Source organism: Mustela erminea, chromosome 2 (assembly GCF_009829155.1).
Source record: "Mustela erminea isolate mMusErm1 chromosome 2, mMusErm1.Pri, whole genome shotgun sequence".
In the NCBI taxonomy this organism is placed as follows: domain Eukaryota; kingdom Metazoa; phylum Chordata; class Mammalia; order Carnivora; family Mustelidae; genus Mustela; species Mustela erminea.
In genome coordinates this window covers 100291412-100299302 of record NC_045615.1, presented here as the reverse complement: position 1 = coordinate 100299302, position 7891 = coordinate 100291412, and the positions used below count along the sequence as shown (strand labels likewise).

General features: G+C 52.6%; 1 long non-coding RNA gene across 1 annotated transcript; it reads left to right on the top strand.

The window, feature by feature from the left end:
* The first annotated feature begins 5831 nt into the window (after window positions 1-5831).
* LOC116584835 lies at window positions 5832-6940 on the top strand. The gene is made up of 3 exons (XR_004283342.1): window positions 5832-5858; window positions 6402-6602; window positions 6749-6940. It is a non-coding gene; the product is annotated as an uncharacterized LOC116584835 (long non-coding RNA).
* The last annotated feature ends 951 nt before the right edge of the window (window positions 6941-7891 follow it).

The following is a 7891-nucleotide window of genomic DNA, read 5'->3' as shown; positions in this document are numbered from 1 at the left end:
CTTCCCAACATTCCTGACCTTGCCCTGGGTCTACTCAGGCTTCCCACAAATTACTTCTACAGAGAGCAGCACAGGGGCGCTGAGCTCCCCTGGGGCCTGGTTTAGAAAGGTGTTGCCCTGAGAACCCAACTTTGCAGAAACCCCCCTAGTTGAAGTCACCCAGCTGGTGGAAACAGACTGAGTCCAGTGGCTCAGGAGGACCATGAGGCCCCTCTAGCCATGCTCTCGCCAAAGCTGTGGGTTTTCTGTCCTTCCTCCACCTCCAAGTACAGCCTGAGAATTGATTTCCTTCACAGCCAAGTGGGGAAACAAATGAAATATGATTTCATTGTGGGCTCCTTCCAAGCACTCAATAATTTAAAAGCATGCCATATGAAACCCAGAGTAAAAATAACATGTGACTCACATCTTGGAGCCTTGCTCTCTCCAATGCACATCCACGCACCTGAACCAGCCCGACCCCGCCATCACACACCTATGTCTCACCAGAGTTCCCCAGGCGGGTGGTGAGGGGACTTGTGCTGGTGTGGGTCACAGGTGCCCTCTAGTCTGCATCAGGGAGCTGTCCCACACTTAAATCTGCCCGGTTCACTCTGCATGCTTTGGTAGCCCAGGAAGCTATCATGGAAAAGTCTCGAGAGCTGGCTGATCGTGGTGATGGAAGGAAGTCGGAGACATGGGTCTAATGCTGGAAAGGACTCCATGCAAGACCTGCTGATCAGAAAGCCTTTTCTTTAATTAAGTCATGTGCATGTGCAGCAGACATGGATGAGGAGAGTCAGGAGAGAGAGAGAACGAGAGTGAGAGGGTAGAGCGAGCTCAGAGGCAGGGTGACACGTTGAATGAGCCCCTAGTGTACTGGGTCCTTTTAAGAGGCTAGAGATCAGAAGCGCTGGTCTGGGCCATGGGGAGTGATGGGAGTCTACAGATGGAAAGCCTGGACGCTCTGGCTGTGGAACGAAGCACACGGAGCAGCCCTTTCAACAGCACAAATTTTGGGACGCTGGGTTGTTCTGTCAGTGAAGCGTCTATCTCCTGATTTCAGCTCAGGTGGTGATCTTGGGGACCTGAGATCGAGCCCCAGGTCAGGCTCTGAGCTCAGCTGGGAGACAGTCTGCTTGAGATTCTCTCCCTACCCCCCCAAAACAAATAAATAAATCTTTAAAAAATAAATAAGAGAGATTTTTCCTCCCACTATCCTGGAGGCCAGATGTCTGAGATGCTCCCAATTCCCAGGGAGGGTCCTTCCTTGCACTTCTCCCAGCTCCTGGGGGCTCCCAGTGAGCCCAATCCCTGGTGTCCCAGGGCTGGTGGCAGCCCTGCTCCAATCTCTCCTCCCCGTGTGTCCCTCCTCTTCCTGTAAGGACACCAGTCCTGGAGTTTAGGGCCCAACTCCCACATGGCCTCATCAAGTCACACCGGTGATGACCTTATTCCCAAAGAAGCTCAGCTCACGGGTCCTGAGGGTGGGGGCTTCAGCATCTCCTTAGCTCCCACCCCCGCCCCACCCAGCGTCATGCCCCATGAGGGCCAGAGAAGAGAGCTTCAGGTCTAAGGCATCCCAATAGGAGCGGAGAAACCTGGGACTCAGAGGAACGAGGTCACCCCGGGAGTCAGGTCCCAGCAGGCCGGAGTGCCCTGCTGTCCCCAGCTTGCTAATGACAAGGTGGACACCCGGACATGCAGAGGATGCAGGGGCAGCCCTCCCAGATGGGGAGACCAGCTTTTGTTCTAGGCGGTGAAAGCCTCCTCTTTGAAGCCTCGTGTGACACCTCCTCGTTCTTGGTCCCAGGCCCATCAGAGCCAGACACTCATCACCACCTAACACCAGGGGTGTGGGTGTAGGTTTTGGGTGGGTGAAGGGTTTTGAGGGAGACTAGTCACTGCCTCACCTCCTGCAGGGTTACCGAGCATCTAGCTCCAGCACCCCTTTCCAGCACTGACATTGAGCACCACTCAGTGTTACACACGGCGGTGGGGTGGGGGGCTTGGGTCATGAGGCTGAGAGTTGTGCAGAAGCCATGCAGCAAGGACAGGCCTGACTGAGGCCAGATATGGGTTCCTCCAATGACCATCACAGGACACTCACTGCTAGAATTTGGGGGGGGGGGGCTCTGACCAAGCTGCTGTGAGCAAACACCAGACTTCGTGGTTCACTGATAATGCCAAAAGCCACTGGTGGAGGATGCTGAAAGATGCACATTCTGTTATCTTCATAATACAAACAAAAGCAAACAGTGCCCCCCCCCACACTAACCTTACCTGTCCTCGCATGACCTTCTTAGTCATGTTTCTTGGAAGAAGCATCTACGCTTGCTGTCTGCACTGCCTCACCTCCCATTCACTCAAAAACCACATCCCACCCCCACCCAGCTGCTCTCAGCCACACACTTGAGGGCCCCCTTGGGGCTCCATCCAGTGGACAAGTCTCTGCTGAAGCTGATCTGCTATCTTTGCAGATCCCACACCGGCCACCTTTCCTGAACCTTCCATTGTCTCCTGCTCAGTCTCTCCTCCCTGTCCCCATCACTGGTTTATCCCTCCCTAACCCCCTCTTGGAGGGTCTTGGGAGACCCCCTTCTCACCATGCCCCTCCTCCTTTGACAGGCAAAAGCACACCCACCTACTTCTGTGGTGGTCAGTTTCATGGGTCAATTCAGCTGGGCTTTGGTCCCTAGTATCATTCACCCACTGACCCATCCATCTGTCCATCCACCCACCAATCCATCCATCATCCACCAACCCACCCACCCATCTGTCCATTCACCCATTCATCCATCACCCCACTCATCCATCCATCCATCCAAAATCCACCCATCCATCCATCCATCCATCCATCTATCCATCCACCCATCGTCCACCCACCCATCCATCTATCCATGCATCCTTTTATCCATCCATTAATCATCCATCCATCCACCCATTCATCAATCCATCAACCCACTCATCCATCCATTATCCACCCATTCACCCACCCATCTTTCCATCACCCATGCATCCATCCACCTATCATCCATCCATACCCATTATCCACCCACCTGTCCTTCTATCCATGTATCCTTTCATCCATGTATCCTTTTATCCATCCATTCATCATCAATCCATCCATCCATCCATCCATCCATCCATCCATCCACCTCTGTTTGCTCTCTCTGGAGAACCCAGACTGATACAACCTCTGACTATGACAGCTCTGGGGCTCCAGGTACCTCAACTTCAGGCCTCAAGTTCAGCTTGGTCCTCAGTATCTCCCACCTCCTTGCACCTCCAGAAATAGTGCCTCCAGCTATGCCATTGCTCTCTCTCTGACACCCACGAATCCTTCTGAGGGCTTCTCTCCCTGGCTTTTCACATATCCGTCCTACCTCCAAATCCTTCCACTTACACCCAGCTCCTTGCAGAGTCCTGGTCTAAGCCCTCTCTCACCTGGACAGTCACAGTCTTCCCCTTCTGGTCTTTCCACTCCCACTCCCAGCCCTCAATTCCTTCCCCTGCATCCAAGGCCTCTGGGGATGCCTCTACTTGTGGCTTCCTATTGATCTTATTATAGCATCCTTGGTACCCTTTCCATGGCTGCCCTGGTGCATCTTTGCCATCCAGTCTCCCCTACTGGGCTCCCTCCATTTCAGCCGCCCTGCCTGCTTCCGACACTTGAACTCTGGCAGCTCACTCTTGCCTCAGCCTTGCCACATCTGTTCCCCTGCTTGGACTCTCTGGCCTCATCCTTCACCTGGAAATGCCCTGTTCTTTAAGATATCAGATGATTGCTGTTTACTTAGAGACGCTCTGCAGGACCCCACACCCCTATCTAAATTAGATTCCCCCATCATAATTTCTCCTCCTGCCCTTTACCCTTCCTGGTCCCACTGACCATACATATCTTTGTGTATGCCTGTGTGTGCATTTGTGCATGTGTCTGCATGTGTGCACACCTGTGTGTGACCCCTCTTCCTCCATCAGACTGCGAGTTCCATGAGGACAGGGACTGTGTATCCTGTTTGTTGCATTTATAGCCAGAAACCCAATGTTTGGCACATAGTTGGTGCTTAATGAATACTTTCTGAGTGATCAAGGGGCCAAAGCTTATAAAAGCAATGAGGGTGTGGGTGGAGGAGTTGTGACAGCTCAGGATGTCACCAGGACAGGCTAGTGACAGGGAAAGAACATTTTGTCACCATCATGGAGGGCAGGCAGGGAAAGGACTTGGCTATATTCCTGAGGAGCAGCTTGCCTAATCCCTCTGGTGGGCCACCCCTTTGCCTCAGGCTTCAGTAGGTCATGGCTCTCCAAATGCTCCTCTCCTCACCCCCTTCACCTGCCAGCCCTGTTCCCATCCCACTGTCTCCCACCTCTGGACCTAGGTCCCATTGCTCCACTGAAAGCTTCCCTCTCCCCTTCTGTTTGGCCAACTCCCATCAATCCATAAGCTTTGGTCCAGGCATCACCTGCAGGAAGCCCTCCCTGACCACTGGGCTGAGGTGGGTAGTCCTCTGGGTTCCCACGAGTGCTGAGACTGCCTGATTACCAGTCGGCTCACATGAGATTGCTGATGAGTGTCCTTATGTCCCGCACAAGATGGTGAGCTTTGAATGTTGTGAGAGCCTCAGAGAAAGTCTGGGATCTCAAGGACCAGGAAGGACAGGTAAAGGATGGGGCCAGACAGTCCTGGTAGGGGACGGTGTTTGATTTAACTCCAGTTCCTGGAGTCCTAACTTGTTCTGGAGAGTACTGGGGGTGTCTTTCAGGATAAACTTTAATAGAGAAAGATTCAAAAACAGTGAGTAAGAAAGTGGGGTTAAGGGAAACTAGGTAAAGAATAGACGGAAATTGGAGCTGAGGTCCTGCCCCTGACCCCTGTCCTGGGTGGGGACTCCAGCGGAGGGCAGCCCCACCTGAGCCCCGGCAGAGAGTGGAACCGGTCTGTTCCATGACGCTCTCTGTCCACAGGATTATAAACAGTTGCTGAGAAGAGGTGTGGCTGTCCTGTCCTTCCAGATCCCATGGGGTGAGGAGCCTGACTTCACCCACACCCCACAGCAAACCACACCATCCCTCCCTTCCTGTCCCCTTGTGGGGCTAGCCACAGAGGCCTGGGCCGGACCATGGGCCGGCACACAGAAGGCCTGGCCTGTGGTGAGTGATGAGCAAGTGTTTCCCAGAAGGAACTTAGCTGGGTTCATGAAGAGGCATATTTTGTAACAGAAAAGTGACACATAATTTCATGGGGAAAAAAATGCTACTGATAACCTTAAAAAACCAAACCAAACCAAAACAAAACAAAACACACTACCGGTTATATCACCAGCAAAAATGGGTTTATTTAGGAATAGCAGAGAATTGCAAGGGAGAATCAAGAATGTAAGACAAAGCCATATGAGATTCTGGGGAACAAAAGATGGGAAGCTCTTTTATGGAGGAAAAGGCGGGTGGGAGAGCTGTTCTAACAGAAAGTCTAGTGGATGAAACTGGAAGTACAAAGCATACTGGTTTCTCATTGGCTGGGTTGTGGCAGTGTCTGGACTGTAGCAGTGTCTCATTGGCTAAGCTGTGATGTCTCATTGGTTGGGCAGTGTCAGTGTCTGGATGTGGCTCTCTTTCATTGGCTAGGCTATGGCAGTGCCTCATTGGCTGGGTGGTGACTCTCTTTCTTGTTGGTGGGTTGTGACAGTCTCATTGGCTGGGCTGTGGCAGTGTCTAGCTGGCTGGACTGTAGCAGTCTCTCATTGGCTGAGCTGTGATGTCTCATTGGCTGGGCAGAGTCAGTGTCTGGACTGTAGCTATCGCTCATTGGCTGGGCTGTGGCAGTGTCTCATTGGCTAGACTGTTGCTGAGGAAGGAGGAAACCTTCCTGGTCCAAGGTACATCTCTTTCTGTTGGGTATGCAATTGACCAGGAATGATGGGGCTGGGAGCTCCCAGTTCAGGGCTCCCAAACCTCTTATAAAGGTTTCCTTCTATTAGTTTTCACTCTAGCATCCGCTTCCCAGGATACTGTTCTGAGGGAAGCCTTACTGTTTCAAGGCCCATCAGTCCCTTTGCTCTCCCCCCCTCCCCGCATGGCGGAGTCCTCAAATTACAGGCACACCAGCAGGGAGCCCTGAATTCCTCCAGCCCACAGAGGGGGACAGACAATGCCTCAGCAAAGCACACCCGGGTGCCTTCAGCTTTCATGCACCACGAAGGGTCAGATAGGAAGGGACAGTTTCACGCAGGGCCTTTAACCATATCGCACCCTTTCGTGATAGCTGAGGCCCTGGCTTCAGAGACTGGACAGTTTGTGATCATGATCTGATGAAGCTTGTGGGCGTGTAGAGTGCAATAGTCCATCGGGGGCTTCTTGGTCTCTGCTTCCTGACTGCTGCTTATCTAACTCCCATTTCCCTCGCTGTCACTCTCTCACAGTGTCCGAATTTCTGTTCAGAGGCCACCATTCCTCCCCAACGCAGCCCACAGACTTCCCAGCAGCTGGCCCTTGCTCAGAAGGTTCTGAAGGGTCTAAGATTGACAAAGTTCAGATACAGATACACCAATCAGCACCGAGGACTCCCTGGACACTGGACTTTTTCTAGGAATGGCACACAACACAGCTCAGACCACTGGCAGGTGAGCAGTGCCTTGCTGAGGAATGGTGGAAAAGATGTTCCTGACCTTGAGGACGGATCTCCCGGAGACCCCCCCCCCTCCTGGTGTGGATGTTGTGGTGGTAGATGTACACCAGTGACAGATGTTGCAATTTTGTCCCCACACAGGAATTTAGCCAGATGCAGCTGTGGAGAAGTGGGGCCAGAGTTCCCGGATCAAGCCAATCCTGAGGCCCACGTACTTCTGGATGTCCAGGTCCAAGAACCAAGGAAAACCTTTCGTTTGAGCCACTTGGATTTGAGTTTGTTGTTGTTTATAATACCTTCAAGCCCCTGAGTCATCAGTGTTTGTGACGTCACCAAAACAAACAGGTTTAGAATGGTGACAGGCTCTCCCTCCAGATGGCACGTTGTTTAGATTGCTTCTGACTTAAGCAGCAGAATCATCTGAGGGGCCCTCACTGCTCACCTGCCATGCTTGGGGAATTCCGGGGAGCCTGTGGCTTACCTGACCCCTTGTCAGAGCTGTGAAGAAGAGTGACACCACTCGACTCTACTCCAGACAAGACTCAAGGAGAAAAAGCTATCTCCCACATGTCAGGGAAACCCCTTAAAATTCAGCTCACTGAGAAAAGAAAGGAGATACATGCCACATGGTGCTCCGTGGGTTCCCAATTTTCCACCCAATGGGGTGGGTAGAAAATCATACATACCACAGTCTACGTTCAATTTATGAATAATTGAGCATAGCGTCCATATAGGCTCCTGAGGAAGAGCTCAGACCAGGGGTTCCATTTTGTAGCAAGGAAGGTGACACTGAACCCTAGACCATGGGATCCACTTTTTCTGCCTCTAACTACATCTTTCCAGCTGATAGAATGGCCCATCCAAGGATTGGTGTGGGACCGTCCACGGTGTTCCCTTTATCCAGGATGCAGTATGTGCCCCAAGCCAACAGGTGGCACATGGGGCCCGAGACAGGGGGCGGAAGTGTGACAGGTTCCTGCTGCTCCTTCTGGGCAACTTCCATGTAGTATGGGCTGCCAGCTCTGTGGGCTCGGCTGGGCTGGCGGTCCTGGTCCAGGACGGGCAGAGGGGATGGTGACATCCGGGGACAAATGATCTCTGCAACATTTGAGCTGTAGCTTGTTCCCGGGCCCACCAGAGGCTATGGTCGAAGAATGGGAAGAATGGGGGAAATGGGAACTCGAGTGCGCAACCTGACCTACCCTCTAGACAGCAAGCCCTCTGCTTTCCTGCACTCAGTGGGAGAGAGACGAAGAGAGACAGAGAGACAGACACAGAGAGAAA